The sequence below is a fragment of the Chiloscyllium plagiosum genome, chromosome 2 (assembly GCF_004010195.1).
Source record: "Chiloscyllium plagiosum isolate BGI_BamShark_2017 chromosome 2, ASM401019v2, whole genome shotgun sequence".
NCBI lineage: Eukaryota > Metazoa > Chordata > Chondrichthyes > Orectolobiformes > Hemiscylliidae > Chiloscyllium > Chiloscyllium plagiosum.
The window spans coordinates 96,177,458-96,194,770 of NC_057711.1; positions in this window are offsets into that span (position 1 = coordinate 96,177,458).

Sequence of the window (17,313 nt, forward strand, 5' to 3'; positions counted from 1 at the left end):
CTTATACCCGTCTGACTGTTCCGAAAGTAATCACAACATTGTCCACTAAACAGCCATTATTCACACAGCAAATTCCCATAGACAGCATTAAACATTGTGATCAACATTTTTTTGAGGAAAGGATAAAAATGATCTGAAATAAGCTATGTGCAATGCATTTTGGCTGAATATTTTAACAGTGATCAGTTGAATGTACCTGTTTCTGAATTCTTGGAAATGTAAGGGGTAACAATTCTTAAGCCAAAGTCTACTGCTTTCAAGCAAATCCAGTAAGTGGAACAGTGTGTTAAGATTGCTCTAAACTAGACAGTTCAGTATAGAAAGTAATTTCACCTACAAGAGGTGGATTATTAGCTTTACAGGTTATTAGATAATCTGGCATAGTGAATCACATGCCCTTTATAAATTGTTCTTCACCAGTTGTCATTTCTTTCACTTCAGTGGAATGAAACAAATGCAGGTTCCGTAAAAGGTATCTGTTTTGCCAATTTACACTAAGCAGATGAAGGAGAAAAATCAGTCTTTTTATCTTAACAGTATTATAGCTCAACTTAAATGTTTGGGTTAGAATTGTGTATTTAATTCTATATAGACCTAAAAGTAAATGTTATAGTTCTGTCTACAACTATTTGATCAGTGTTCTTGGATAAGTGAACAGTACTGTTCTTTTGGGTTAGCAATACTAATTTTAACAAAACAATTAAACTACGCTAGTCAGTACATTGTTCAGCTGAACTCAAAACAATGTTAGAATATTTTGCTTTTTTTATGCTCTGAAATGTATCTATTTTGACTTTAAAGTAATGTACAGATATTCTTCTGTTAATAACTATTGTTGGTAATTGTAAAAACTTTGTTTTTAGCATTTGTAAACCAACACACATTTTAATAAACATGTTCTAAACATCCAGCTTTTACTTGATTACTTCTTTCACTTATTTTAAATGTAGAAACAAGAAATTACCTGTGACACATATAGTATCAATATTTTTAAAACATAATATGTTGATGTATACCCATTAAAAACTTCACTGGAGGAAAAATAGAAAGCCATTCGGTTCTTCTACTCTGCTCTCATCAGTTTTTAAGCTTTCCTTGCACCAGCCTATTTGCCTATTTGCTCCTGTTGAGTACTCAAAAGATTACAGTTCACATCCATACTTAGACTCATTTGGCTCCTAAAGCTTTAGGGTGTTGATGTAACATCCACAAAATGAATTAACTTTGGCATTCACTGTCTCTTGCTATGTAAACAAATACAACAGCCAGATCGCATTTGGAGATTCTAAAACAGCAATGTGACAAGTCCTGTTGACCCATTCAATATGATCGTGGCTGATAATTGAACTGAGTATCCTATTCCCACATCTCCCTGTACCCTTTGATCCTTGTAGCCCTAAGAACTACATCTAATTCCTTGAAAACATTCAATGCTTTGGCTTCAACCTTCTGTGGCAGAGAATACCAGGTATCTAAGACAATGACCCCCTGATTGTAGATTCCCTTCTCATTAGAACATCCATCCTGCATTTTCTGTGACTAGCCGTGTTATAATTTTATAGGTTTCTATGGGATACCTCTTTATTCTTCAAAGCTCTAGTGGATATAGCCCTAACCAATCCAGCCCGTTTTCATACGTCAATCCTGCCATCCCAGGAATCAGTCTGGTAAATCTTTGTTACATTCCCTCTATAGTGAGAACATCCTCAGACAAGGAGACTTAGACTGCAGGTACAATGATAACAAAATAACAAGCATGTCTGGCATTAGCAGAGGAATTGCCATATGACCAAACTCCAGGAAGTCTGTTTTGGTGTTATTATGTCTACAGCAAGAGCACAGATTCTGAAGAATAAGACGATGAATTTAATTCATAAATCCCTTGAAATGCCATGAATAATATTTTCATTCCAAGACACCTTTATAGACCCATAATGGATGCATCTTTCTATTGAAAGCACTCGCTGATTTTTAAGTATTAAAACAAGATGTGACAAAATGGTGGAGGCTGGTAGAATTGCAACATTTAAAAGGCATTTGGATGGGTATATAAATAGGAAGGGTTTGGAGGGATATGGGCCGGGTGCTGGCAGGTGGGACTAGGTTGGGTTGGGATATCTGGTCGGCATGGATGGGTTGGACCGAAGGATCTGTTTCCATGCTGTACATCTCTACGATGCCTTCAAGCAACATTCGTGTGGCACATTCCCTTCGACTGAATGTGTGTCCACCTACAAGTTTAAAAGAGTTTCATTAACTATGACGTCAAAAATGTAGTTTCTGCATGAAATCAGTATTCAGCACTCTGAAACCACAGTCCACCCATTGCATCTTTGTGGCACACAAACAACACACTTGTGTTTGTCCTCTTTGAAGATTTTGAAGTTCCAGTTTTCAGTAGCATTGACATAAATAGTGCTGTGGGTTCAAGGTTCAGCCCCACCGAATCTGAGATCTGCAGATTGCCAGCACTTTAAAATTAATTAACTTTTTAATCTAACATTAGTATTGCTGTAAAAAAAGATATGCTGTCAAAACCTTTTGCCCTGATCAGGGCAGAATTACAAGAATACCAATTCTCAAAGGGAACATCACTACTTTGTGGCAAGAATGATCTGATTGCAAAAATAAATTTGAGAGGTTTGTTAGGGCAGATGCTGAATCATAGAAACCACACAGTGTGGAAGCAGGCCATTCAGCCCATCGAGTCCACACTGAATTTCCAAAGAGCATCCCACTCAGACCCACCTTGCTACTCTATCCCTGTAACCCTACATTTTCCATGGCTAATCCACCTTGCCTGCGTAACACTGGATACTATGGGGAATTCAGCATGGCCAATTCCACCTAACCTTGCAGGATGCTGCATCTTCTTGATCTGGAGCCAAGAGAAATTGCTTAAAGATAAGGGGTATTCCATTTAAGATGGTGCGTTTGGAGAAATTTCTTCTCCGATTATCTCTTTCCCTAGGAAGCCAGATCATTGAATATAACCAAGTTTGGTTTACATTGATTTCTGATCTATAAGAGACTTTGAGGTTATGGAAGAGAATAGCAAGAAAGTAGCATTAAGGCCACAGTTAGATCAGCCATGACGATGAGTGACAGAGCAGACTTGGGATCAAATAGCCTACTCCTGTTTCTAGATTTTATGTTGTATCATGGCTAAATGTGCCATTGAGTAGGCCATCACTTCAAAGTAGTTAATGATGAGCTCAAGGTTATGGATCAAGCCCTGTGACAAGTTGGAGTTTGTCTCCTAAATGAGCAAAAGGAACAACAAACTCTGTCACAGATCTGCCAATGCATCAAATACCTCTGTGCATACCCATCAACATTCCCCTTAATAGCATCCAAACAAAATCTTCACTTGAGTCTCTGAATCAGAGAGAAGTTTTGATAGCTGAAAGTTGGTGATCAGGTTGTGGTGTACGATAATAGAGCAATGTGTAGATGTCGTCACTTGGATCAGGGCAGATAGACAACCCGTTATCCAAGATCCCGAAATCCAAAAAGCTCCAAAATCCAAAAGCATTTTCGTGACGTTTTTATCTCATTAACAAAGTTGTTTGGCGTGCAAACAGTTAACCCAATTCCACACCCACTCGATGCATGTCACTCAGATGCGACATGGGTAGGCGTGGCCCAGCACTGGCAGGCCTCGATTCTGTCTCGGGGCTCATAGTACTCACAGTCAGTCTGCTGTTCAGTGAGATCTTTATAAATTTCACTGTCAAACTGTCACTTAATCTGAAATTCGAAAAATTCCGAATTCCAAAAACCTGGTGGTCCCGAGTGTTTCGGATAAAGGATTGTGTACCTGTATTTTCCAACTTGACTATCCTGTCATTGATCTTTTTTTCTCCACTGCAGTCACTTCCTCAAGAGCCAGCCTCTGGGAATTGACCCCATTCTCTTTAAATGCATTCTGTTAAGAACTTTTGGCTCTTTGTGGAAATGATGCTTACCTCAATCTCTTCCATAGAGCTTCATTACATCAGAGGAACTATTTGGCTTCTCTATTGCTCCATTTGCACTTCTCTTCCTTCCAGCAAAATAGTCTGCTTCCAACAGTTGTGTTTGCCTGAATGCAATGCTCCCTTTGAGAAGGACACAGGTAAATTGTGTGTCATTCCAACCATGCATCATGTTCATGGGTCCTCTGTGGAACTTGCTTCTTGTCAGTAGCCCATTCTGAACTGGGCTGCACCATGATATTTTTTAAAAATATTGCCTGCCTCAGCTTGACTGGATTTGGAGTATTTAGACAAATTTACCATAAACACAACCCAAAAATGGCCCAAATGCAAATTTTTAGTCTGTTGTCAGTTTGATTAACAAAACTCTAATCAAATTAATTCAGCATCCCTACCTGACAACATGGTCTTCTAAACAATCAATGAGTCTTTGCACTAGGTGGCAGTCTTGTGTAAACTAACAATTTTGAATTTAAAGAACTTGAATTCATTTTTTTCCCCCAGTTAGCTTGTAATTGTGGTCCTTGAATCACTGGTCAGAATTTATAAACAAGGTCTGTCTGCATCCAATCTATTATTTTAAATCATACATGATGTCATAGCATGAGTTAATCTGAAACAACAACCTGATAACTTAGAAACCAGGAATAAATTTTCATCTTTAGTGCTCCTGGTGAATGTCATCATGAAACAATAGCACATCAGTGATTAAAGCATTTATATCAGTGATTATTTTAAATTCATTAGACTGCAGACAAATTACATAGACACAGAAAATATGCATATAGACTCCTTGATTCACCTGGTACATTATCCCCAACCATTAAAAAGTGGTTCCATTCATAAAATTTAAATTAATTCTCTCAAGCTTGGAAAAATACATCAAGTCTAATAATACTTGAACACTTCATATGCAGATATTTCAAAGAGGCATTAATTATTATTAAAGGATTGTTTAAAAAATGAAAATGGTGGGTATACCCAACAGGTCTGGCAGCATCTAGAGATAGAGCCAAGGTTAACAACTTGTCCTTGGTGATTTTCAACTAGCTGGCGTCGCAACATTCACGTAAGCATCACTCCCATTTCTTTCTTTAAGTGTAACAGTTCTTAATTTGTCACTTCAGCCCTTTTAGATGCAGCTTTCATTTCAATACTTGCCCTATTACCAACCCCGTTACACCAGGTTCCCTTTTGCCATTTAATCACTCCTGTTTTCTATGCTATCAATTGGTTTCACTTCTGTCATTTCCTTCCTCCACTCCATTGCTGCCTCCATGGTAGCACAAAATCTGAATAAGGTCTAAACTTTTCTGATTCTGGCAAAATATCATTGCCTTGAAACATTAATTTTATCTCTCACTCCAGTTGTTATAACAGCAGGTGAGTATTTATAGTATTTCTTCCTCTTATTTCAGATTTTTCAGCATCCACAGTAGTATTTTACTGTCAATGAACAAATTATCACATAAATTTGTAAAATGTTTGAACACTAATCAATGGGAAGTATAGCTTCAGGACTGGTTTTCCCAAAGATGCAGTAGATATTATGTTAAATGTCCATTCTCTGTACAAATGCAGACCTGCAGGAAAAATGTTGGGATTGCATCAGTAGAATCATGTCATTTTGATTTTCTTGGTTTTGTAGACCAGTTGAAATCCCTATAGATTAGATTCCCTACAGTGTGGAAATAGGTCCTTCGGCCCAACAAGTCCACACTGACTCTCCAAAGAGTAATCCACCCAGACACATTCCCCTCTGACTAATGCACCTAATACTATGGGCAATTTAACTTGGCCAATTCATGTGACCTGCACATCTTTGGACTGTGGGAGGAAACCCACGTAGACACGGGGAGAATGTGCAAACTCCACACAGACAGTCGTTCGAGGCTGAGATCGAACCGGAGACCCTGATGCTGTGAGGTAGCAGTGCTAACCACTGAGCCACCATGCCGCCCTATACTTTTGATTGTGATTGAATTCCCGCATTCAGGTTGAAAAAGAGTCCTTTAGAACATAGAATATGGAACAGTACAGCAGAGATACAGGCCTTCAGCCCATCATGTCTAAATGGACCATGATGCCATTCTAAACTAATCCCATTTGCCCACACATGGTCCGAAAAGGACAAGTCTTGACTAAAAAGAAGTTCTAAATTGGGAGCAAGGTCAATTTAACAGTAATAGACAGGAATTTTCAAAAGTTGCTTGAGGAAGGCTGTTTGCAAGAAAAAGGATGCTTTCAAAAGTAAGACAATAAGAGGTCAGAGACAGTATGTTCCTATTGGTATGAAGGACAAGGCCAGTCGGAGTAGAAACACAGGATGACTCCAGATTTGAGGCTCTGGTCAAGAAAAATAAGGAGGCATGAGTCAGGTATAAACAGATGAGATCAAGTGAATCCCGTGAGTATAGGGGAAGGAGGAGTACACTTAGGAGAGAAATCAGGAGGGTAAAAAGGGGATGAGAGACAGCTTTGGCAGATAAGGTTAAAGAGAATCCAAAGCGATTCTTCAAGTACCTTAAGGGCAAATGAGTAACTAGGGAGAGAATAGGGCCCTCAAAGATCATCAAGGCAATCTATATATGGAACCATAGGAGAAACAAATTTTTAGCACTAGTACTTACTGTAGGGAAAGATGTAGAAGCTACGGAACTTGAGGAAATAAATACTGATGTCTTGGAAACAGTCCACATCACAGAAAAGGAGGAGCTGGAAGTCTTAAATTCACTAAGGTAGATAAAGGCCTGGGACCTGTTCAGTATATTGTGGGAAACAAGGGAAGAAATTGATCAGATTACTTAGTGTGGAAACAGGCCCTTTGGCCCAACAAGTCCACACCGACCCTCCGAACAGCAACCCACCCAGACCCATTCCCCTACATTTACCCCCTTCACCTGACACTACGGGCAATTCACCTAACCTGCACATCTTTGGACTGTGGGAGGAAACCGGAGCACCCAGAGGAAACCCACACAGATACGGGGAGAATGTGCAAACTCCGCACAGACAGTTGCTCAAGGCGGGAATTGAACCCAGGTCTCTGGCGCTGTGAGGCAGCATGCCACCATGCCGCCTATTGCAGGGGTCTTAGCATAGATATCCACGTTGACAGCCACAGGTGAGATGCTGGAAAACTGGAGGGTGGCTAATCTTGTGCCAATATTTAAGAAAGGCTGCAAGGAAAACAAGCGAACAATAGACTGGTGAGCTTGATGTCAGTGGTGGGTAAATTGTTGGAGGAGATTCTGAGAGACAGGATTAACATGCATTTGGAAAGACAAGGACTGATAATAGATAGTCAGCACGGTTTTGTGTATAGGAAATCATATCTCACAAACTTGATTGAGTTTGTTGAAGAGCTGGCCAAGAAGAAGATAGATGAAGGCAGAATGGTAGACATTGTCTACTTGAACTTTAGCAAGGCCTTTGATTAGGTTTTGCATGATAGACTGGTTAGTAAGGTTTGATCACATGGGAGCCAGATAGAGTTAGCCAGTTGGCTTGATGGCTGGAGACAGTGTGGTAGTAGAATGCCATTGTTTAGACCGTAAGCCTGTGACCAGTGGTTTCTGGCAAGGATTGGTACTATGTCCACTGATGTTTGGCATTTATATAAATAATCTGGATAAGAATATAGGAGGCATGGTTAGAAAGTTTGTGGATGACAAGCAAAATTGGTGGTATTGTTGACAGTGAGAAAGGTTATGTATGACTACAATGAAATCTTGACCATTTGGACCAATGGGCCAAGGACTGGCAAATGGAGTTTAATGTAGATAAATAAGAGTTGTTGCGTTTTGGTAACCATGACAAGGAGGTGCTGGTGTTGGACTGGGGTGGACAAAGTTAAAAATCAACACCAGGTTATAGTCCAACAGGTTTATTTGGAAGTACAAGTTTTCAGAGCACTGCTCCTTCATCAGGTAGCTAGTGGGACAGGATCCATAGGGCACAGAAGTTATAGTAAAAGATAAAAATGTTATATAACTGATGCAATGTATTTGAACAAACCTAGATTGCTGCGAAGTCTTTAATCACTTAGAATGGGTTGGAGGTTTCCGTTCATAAATATGTAAATCCCAGAACTTCTTTCAAGTCACATTCCCAAGATAATTTAAGGTTTTATCAAAAAAAAGTGATATCTCAGCTCAGACAATACATTAAAGGTGTGAGGTTAGAGTCTGTCTGTATTCCAACCTTGAGTTGGATCAGTTCTATTTCCAAGTAGGAATTTATAACGTCGCATGGTTTGACTGCTTTTTAATTTTAGATTATGTGCTTTTTAAACAAAATAGAATGTATCTGCAATTAAATATCTGCAAATGCAAATTCATCTCATAGACTTATATGTGTGTGTATGCATGCATGTGTGGGAGAATGAGTGTGTGTGCACGTGAGTGTGACGTATTATATGTCAGTGAGAGGGTATATGCGACTTAGAGTGTAGGGGTGTGTGAATCTGAGAGAGAACTTGTGTATGAGAGAGGGTCTGTATGAGTGTGTGAATGTGTGTGCATAGCATAGTGGGTCATCTGTAGTCTGACATGAACCCAAGATGCCAGTTGAGGCCATCTCATGGCTATCAGCCAAGTTTGGTACCCTTGAGGATGATGTCACCCAGGATCTTGGGTTCATGTCATACTACAGGTGACCCCACTACACTATGCACACTTTCACACACTCACGCAGAGCCTCTCTCATACACACGCTCTCTCTTAGATGCACACACACACCTACACTTTCACTCACGCGCACACCCTCTCACAGGCATATACTCCATCACACACAAGCACACACATTCACATATACACTCCCTCTCTCTCTTTCTCTCTCACACCCACACACACAGTCTCTCCCTCACATACACGCACGCATGCGCACATTTAAGTCTATGGGGTGAATTTGCATTTGCAGATACATTCTATTTTGTTCAAAAAGCGTGCAATCTGTAGGCAGTCAGTCCATGTGACATTTTATAAATTTCTACTTGGGAAATAGAAGCGATCCGACTCAAGTTTGGAATACAGGCAGACTCTAACTTCACACCTTTAATGCATTGTCTAAATTGAGACTTTTTTTAATATAAAACCTTACGTTATCTCAGGAATGTGACTTGAAAGAGGTTCTGGTATTTACATATGAATGAATCGAAACCTACAACCCCTTTCTAAGTGATTAAGGACTTAACAGCAATCTATATTTATTCAATACATTGCAGCAGATGTATAATACTTTTATCTTTTACTGTAAATTCTGTGTCCCATGATCCTGTCGCACTTGCTAGCTGATGAAAGAACAGTGCTCGGAAAGCTTGTAGTTCCAAATAAACCTGTTGGACAAGAACCTGATGTGTGGTTTTTAGCGTTTTGATAAGAAAAACCATGGCAGAACTTACGCAGTCAATGCTAGTGCCCTGGAAAGTGTTGCCCAGCAGAGTGAGACCTAATGGTCCAGGTACATAGTTCCTTGAAACTTGTGTCACAGGTAAACAGGGTTTTGAAGAAGGCATTTAAGTTTAATAGTTGGGAGGTCATGTTAGGCTGTATATGAGACCACTTGGAGAACTGCATACAATTCTGGTCACCCTGCTAAAGGAAGGATGTTATTAGGCTGAAAATGTAAGTGGCAGAGCAGAGTGTGCAGAGAACTTGAAACTTTGCGGAGGAACATAGATACATTGAGTGAATGGGCAAAGGTCTGGCAGATGGAATACAATGTAAATAAATATGAGGTCATACATTTTAGTAGGAGTAATGGTAAAAAGGATTTTTATTTGAATGGTTAAAAAGTTGCAGCATGCTGCTATACAGAGGGACCTGGGTGTCCTTGTGCATGAATCATAGAAGATTGGTCTAACAATTAATTAGGAAGGCAAATGGAATTCTTTCCTTCATTGCTAAAGAGATTGAGTTAAAAAGCAGGAACATTATGTTGCTGTTATATAGGGTGCTGGTGAGGCCACACCTGGAGTACTGTGTGCGGTTTTGGTTTCCTTACTTGAGAAAGCATGTACTGGCATTGGAGGGGGTGCAGAGAAGGTTCACTGGGTTGATTCCGGAGTTGAGGGATTTGGCTTATGAGGAGAAATTGAGTAGACTGGAATTATGTTCACTGGAATTTAGAAGATTGAGGGGAGATCTTATAGAATTATAAAAGAATAGATAAGATAGAAGATGTTTGCACTGGCAGGTGAAACTAGGACAAGAGGGCATATGCTCAAGATTAAAGGGAGCAGATTTAGGATAAATTGAGAAAGAATTTCTTCACCCAGAGGGTTTTGAATCTGTGGAATTCCCTGCCCAGTGAAATAATTGACGCTACTTCAGTATATGTTTTTAAAGCTAAGGTAGATTTTTTTCGAACAATAAAGGAATTAAGTGATACGGTGAGAGCACGGATAAGTGGATCTGAGTCCATGAAAACATTAACATGATCTTATTGAGTTGCAGAGCAGCCTACTTCTAGTTCTTATGTTCTTATAAAAAGGCACAGACAAGATTTAAGGATGTTACCGAGACTGGAGGCTTTGGGTTATCAGGGGAGGCTACATAGGCTGGAGCCTTTTTTCCCTAAAGCTTCGAAAGCTGAGTGGTGACCTTATAAAGATTGATAAAATCATGAAAGGCATAGATAAGATGAACAGCCAATATCTTTTCCCGAGGGTAGGAGAGTCAAAAGTAAAGGGCATAGGTTTAAGGTGAGACTGGAAAGATTTAAAAGGGACCTGAGGGACAACATTTTTACATTGAGTGTGATGTATGTATGAAATTAGCTGCTAGAGGAAGTAATAGAAGGGAGTACAATTACAATATGTAAAAGATATTTGGATATGTGCATGATTAGAAAAGCTTTAGACGGATATGGGCTAAATGCAAGCTAATGGGACTAATTCAGGTTAGGATATTTTATCAACATGGACAAGTTGGACTGTAGGATCTGTTTCTGTGCTGTATGACTGTCATACTGTCCTTTTTTAAAAACCTTGGAGAGAAACTGTGACACAGTTCGCAGTAGCTCACAACACACAAGGCAACAAGTACCTCTTCAGATTCTGGAGGCAATGATCTGTAGAAATATCAGCAATAATTCCTCAGGGATGGTATCACCTGTCTCTGCTAATGTCATTCTGGATGAATAAAGAACAGTACAGCACTGGAATAGGCCCTTCAGCTCTTCAAACCTGTGCCCACACATTTTGCCCTTCCATACTAAAACTTTCTACACTTACAGGATCCATATCCCTCTATTAATTTCAAATTTAGGTACTCATTCATGTGCTTACTGAATGCTGCTATTATGTCAGCTTCCACCACATCCTCTGACAATGCATTCTAGGCACTCCACCACCCTTTGTTTGAAAAACTTGACTTGCACATCACTTTCAAACTCTCTCCCCCACACCTTGAGCCATATAATTGACCCCTCCACCCTGGGAAAAAACCTCATATTTCCCACACTATCCATGCCATTTACAATCTTATAAACTTGTATCAGGTCAGCTCTCAACGTCCTGCATTCCAGTGAAAACAAACCCAGTCTATTCAACCTTTCTTCACAGCTAAAATCCCCCATACCAGGCAACATCCTGGTAAATTCTGTCCCCTTTCCAAAGCATCCACATCTTAATGAACTGTATGCATGTTAAAAAATGGGACAACATTAGTCATTCTCCTGTCCTCTGGGACCCCACCTGTGTCCAAAGAGGATACAAAGATGTCTATCAATGCTCCAGCAATTTGTTCTCTTGTGTCCCTCAATATTCTGGGATAGATCCCATCAGGACCTGGGGAGCTATCTATCTTAAAAAATTTTAAGAAGCTCAATGCCTCTTCCTTTTTAATAGCAACTTGGCTTAGGAACCTGATACTCCCTTCTCTGTGATCAGCTTCCATCAATTCTTTGTACTGGTATTCACTGAAAAGAAAGTATTCATTTAGGACCTCTTCTTGCTCCATACGCATTCCCTCCTTTGTCCTTGAGTGGGCCAACCCTTTCCCTGGCTACCCTCTTGCTTTTTATATGTATAAAAAGCTTTGGGATTCTCCTTAATCCTGTTTGCTAATGACTTTTCATGAGCCCTTTCAGCCCTTGTAATTTTTTGTTTAGTTCTTCCCTACTTTCCTTATGTACTTCAAGGACTCATCAGTTCTGATGTATCTTTGCTCAGTATATCTGTGAAATACTCCTTTATCAGTAATGCAACTCCCCAAACTCTTTTATCTCCCTTTGTATCACACCTGAAATATCTAAATCCTGGGACATTTAGCTGCCAGTCCTGACCCTCTTTCAGCCAAGTCACTGTGATTGCAATTAAGTCGTAGTTCCAAATACTAACCAAGACTCAAAGTTCATCCACCTTGCCTATTATACTTCTCGCATTGAAAACATGTGCCTCAGACCACCTCCATGTTCGTTTCAGCAGTGTTTCCCTGCCTGTTCTTGTTCTTAGTAATATTTGTGTTGGTTTCTGCATTTACTGCCCAACAACTCTGGTTTCCATCCCGCTGCCTCCCCATCACTCTACCATGTACCCCACCAAGGACATCAGTCCCAGTCCTGCCCAGATGTAACCCATCCAGTTTGTACAGATCCCACCTTCCAAAGCTCCATGAATCTGAAACCCTCCCGAGCCATCTTTTCAACAACATGTTCATCCTATGTATCCTGCCGTTTCTACTGTGAATCATAATCTCTGTGGTAATTCTGGGATAACTACCTTCAAGTTCCTACATTTTAACTTTCTTCCTGGTTCTCTACATTCTGCTTTTAGGACTTCATCCCTTCTTTTGCCTATGTCTTTCATACCATCTCGGGTTTACTACCGGTGCCACGAGATAGCGAGGCGGGGAACAGGGAGCGGGCGCAGCTTAACACATGGCTGCGCAGCTGGTGTAGGAGGGAGGGCTTCAGATATGTAGATAATTGGGATGCCTTCTGGGGAAGGTGGGATCTGTACATGAAGGATGGGTTGCACCTGAACTGGAAGGGGACCAATGTCCTGGGTGGAAGGTTTGCTCGAGTGATTCAGGAGGGTTTAAACTAGTATGGCAGGGGGGGTGGGAACCTGAGCTATATACCGGTGGTGAGAGTTGATGGAGATGAGGCAATAGCAAGAGGTAGCGCAGCCAATGGGAAGGAATTTCCTGGGAAAGAACCAAGGGATCGGTTAAAGCGTGTTTGCCTTAATGCAAGGAGTAACAGGAATAAAAGTGATGAGCTTAGAGCATGGATCAATGTTATGTTGTGGCCATAACAGAGACGTGGATTTCTCAGGGGCAGGAATGGTTGCTGGATGTTCCAGGGTTTAGAACATTTAAAAAGAATAGGGAGGGGTGAATAAGAGGAGGGGGTGTAGCACTGCTAATCAGAGAGGGTATCACAGCTACAGAAGTTACCATTGTCGAGGAGGGTCTGCCTACTGAGTCAGTATGGGTAGAAATTAGGAACAGTAAGGGAGCAGTCACCTCATTAGGGGTTTACTACAGGCCCCCCAACAGAAGCAGGGAGATTGATGAAAGCATAGGGCGGCAGATTTTGGAAAAGAGTGAATGTAATAGGGTTGTTGTAATGGGTGACTTTAACTTTCTCAATATAGACTGGAACCTCCTTCGAGCAGTTGGTTTTGTAAGGTGTGTTCAGGAAGGCTTCCTAACTCAGCACCTTGAAGTGGCCGACGAGGGGAGAGGCCATTTTGATTTTGGTGCTCGGCAATGAGCTGGGGCAGGTGTCAGATCTTGCGGTGGGAGAGCATTTTGGTGATAGTGACCACAACTGCCTCACATTCTATATAGCCATGGAGAAGGAGGAGCTTCTCGTCAAAAGAAAGAAGGCAGCTTACGTAAGGTGGAGGAAGCAAGGGTCTTGCTCAGCTCTAGAGGATTGCAGGCAGGCGAGGAAGGAGCTCAAAAATGATCTGAGGAGAGTCAGGAGGGGGCACAAAAAAGTCTTGGCAGGAAGGATTAGGGAGAATCCAAAGGCATTTTACACGTATGTGAGGAATAAGAAAATGATCAAACAAAGAGTAGGGCCGATCAGGGATAGCATAGGGAATTTGTGTATAGAGTCTGAGGAGGTAGGGGAAGCTCTAAATGAGTTTTTTGCTTCTGTCTTCACTAAAGAAAAGGACCTTGTAGTGAATGAAACCATTGAGGAGCAGGTAAGCATGCTGGATAGAGATTGAGGAAGCTGATGTGCTGAACATTTTGACAAACATTAAGATTGACAAGTTGCCAGGGCCAGACCAGATTTGTCCTCGACTGTTTTGGGAAGCGAGAAATGTGATTGCTTCGCCGCTTGCAAAGATCTTTGCATCCTCACTCTCCACTGGAGTCGTACCTGAGGACTGGAGGGAGGCAAATGTAATTCCTCTCTTCAAGAAAGGAAATAGGGAAATCCCCGGCAATTACAGACCAGACAGTCTCGAGTCTGTCGTCTGCAAGGTGTTAGAAAGGATTCTGAGGGATAGGGTTTATGACCATCTGGAAGAGCATGGCTTCTTGGCAGTGTGGAGGAACAGCGGGATCTTGGTGTGCAGGTACATAGATCCCTTAAAATTGCCACCCAAGTGGACAGGGTTTTTAAGAAAGCAAATGGTGTTTTGGCTTTTATTAACAAGGGGATTGAGTTTAAGAGCTTTGAGATCTTGTTGCAGCTCTATAAAACTATGGTTAGACCGCACTTGGAATACTGTGTCCAGTTCTGGTCGCCCTATTATGGGAAAGATGTGGAGAGGGTTCAGAGGAGGTTTACCAGGATGCTGCCTGGAATGGAGAGTTTATCTTACGAAGAGAGGTTAACTGAGCTTGGACTATTTTCATTGGAAAAAAGAAGGAAGAGAGGGGACCTAATTGAGGTGTACAAGATAATGAGAGGCATAGATAGAGTTGATAGCCAGAGACTTTTCCCCAGGGCAGAAATTGTTATCATGAGGGGTCATAGTTTTAAGCTGTTTGGCGGAAAGTATAGAGGGGATGTCAGAGGCGGGTTCTTTACGCAGAGAGTTGTGAGAGCATGGAATGCGTTGCCAGCAGCAGTTGTGGAAGCGAGGTCATTGGGGATATTTAAGAGACTGCTGGACATGCATATGGTCACAGAAATTTGAGGGTTCATACATTAGGTTTACCTTACATGAGGATCAATGGTTGGCACAACATCGTGGGCTGAAGGGCCTGTTCTGTGCTGTATTGTTCTATGTTCTATGTTTTGTGTTCTATGTTCTGTGTACCACGACCGCTGGCTGTTCGCACCCCTCAGAATGTCCTGCATCCGGTCTGAGACATCCAGGACTCTAGCACCTGGGAGGCAACACACCATCCTGGACTCTCATTTGCAGCCATAGAAATGCCTATCTATCCCCCTTATAGTCAGTTGCCTGAGGCAGCACGGTGGCACAGTGGTTAGCACTGCTGCCTCACAGCGCCAGAGACCTGGGTTCAATTCCTGCCTCAGGCAACTGACTGTGTGGAGTTTGCATGTTCTCCCCGTGTCTGCGTGGGTTTCCTCCAGGTGCTCCGGTTTCCTCCCACAGTCCAAAAATGTGCAGGTCAGGTGAATTGGCCATGCTAAATTGCCCGTAGTGTTAGGTAAGGGGTAAATGTAGGGGTATGGGTGGGTTGCGCTTCGGCGGGTCAGTGTGGACTTGTTGGGCCGAAGGGCCTGTTTCCACACTGTAAGTAATCTAATCTAATCTTATGATTGAGCCCCTATAACTGTAGCATTTCTTTGCCTATCTCTCCCTCCCTCTGCAGCAGGGCCAGTTATGGTGCCATGAATTTGGCTGCTGCGGATATCCTCTGAGAGCCATTCCCCTCAACAGTATCCAAATAATGTATATGCGTTTTGCAGGGAAATAACTACAGGAGATTTCTGCACTGTCTACTTTGCCCTCTGCTCTGCCTGGTGGTCACCCATTCCCTTTTTGCTTGTGGAGTCTGAGTCTGCGGTGTGACAACCTCTCTATATGTGATACCCACAACACTGTGCCTCATGAATGCACCATAGTGTCCCCAGATGCCACTCCAACTCGGAAATTCGAGCTTCGAGGAGCTGCAGCTGAAGACACTTCTTGCACATATGTGCTCAGCTTCCCACATCGAGCAAGAGCTGCAGAGTATGATTTGGAGCTCTCCTACCATGTCTTACCCCTCTAACGTAACAAGCGGTGTCCTGCAGGGTTCAGTGTTGGGGCCGCAGCTGTTCACATTATATATTAATGATCTGGATGAAGGGACTGGGGGAATTCTAGCAAAGATTGCCGATGATACAAAGTTAGGTGGACAGGCAGGTAGTACTGAGGAAGTGGGGAGGTTGCAGAAGGATCTAGACAGTTTGGAAGAGTGGTCCAGGAAATGGCTGATGGAATTCAATGTGAGCAAATGCGAGGTCTTGCACTTTGGAAAAAAGAATACAAGCATGAACTACTTTTTAAACGGTGAGAAAATTCATAAAGCCAAAGTACAAAGGGATATGAGGGCCCCATTTTGAGTACTGTGTCCAGTTTTGGTCCCACACCTCAGGAAGGACATACTGGCACTGGAGCGTGTCCTGTGGAGATTCACACGGATGATCCCTGGAATGGTAGGTCTAACATACGAGGAACGGCTGAGGATCCTGGGATTGTATTCATTGGAGTTTAGAAGATTAAGGGGAGATCTAATAGAAACTTACAAGATAATACATGGCTTAGAAAGGATGGACGCTAGAAAATTGTTTCCGTTAGGCGAGGAGACTAGTACCTGTGGACACAGCCTTAGAATTAGAGGGGGTAAATTCAGAACAGAAATGCGGAGACATTTCTTCAGCCAGAGAGTGGTGGGCCTGTGGAATTCATTGCCGCAGAGTGCAGTGGAGGCTGGGACGCTAAATGTATTCAAGGCAGAGATTGATAAATTCTTGATGTCACAAGGAATTAAGGGCTACAGGGAGAATGCAGGTAAGTGGAGTTGAAATGCCCATCAGCCATGATTGAATGGCGGAGTGGAGTCGATGGGCCGAATGGCCTTACTTCCACTCCTATGTCTTATGATCTTATGGTCTTATGGTAATTAATCCTCACAATGTCAAATACTTTTAATACTAATTTGAAACTTCTCTGATTCAAGAACAGTTTCTCAAAACTTAGCTGTTACTCACCAACAGTTTTGGCTCACACTTACTTACCTGCTGGAACTCTCACTGCTGTGCTTCTTCTCATGATGTTGTCCCCTCTGAAGCTTTTTTTTTATTGAGAGGAGGAACGAGGAATAGTAACATTACAGTAATGTTTGGGTCTAACTGTTCCTTAACAGCAGGTTCTTCCACAATACCCACGCTGACTATAAATTCCACTCCG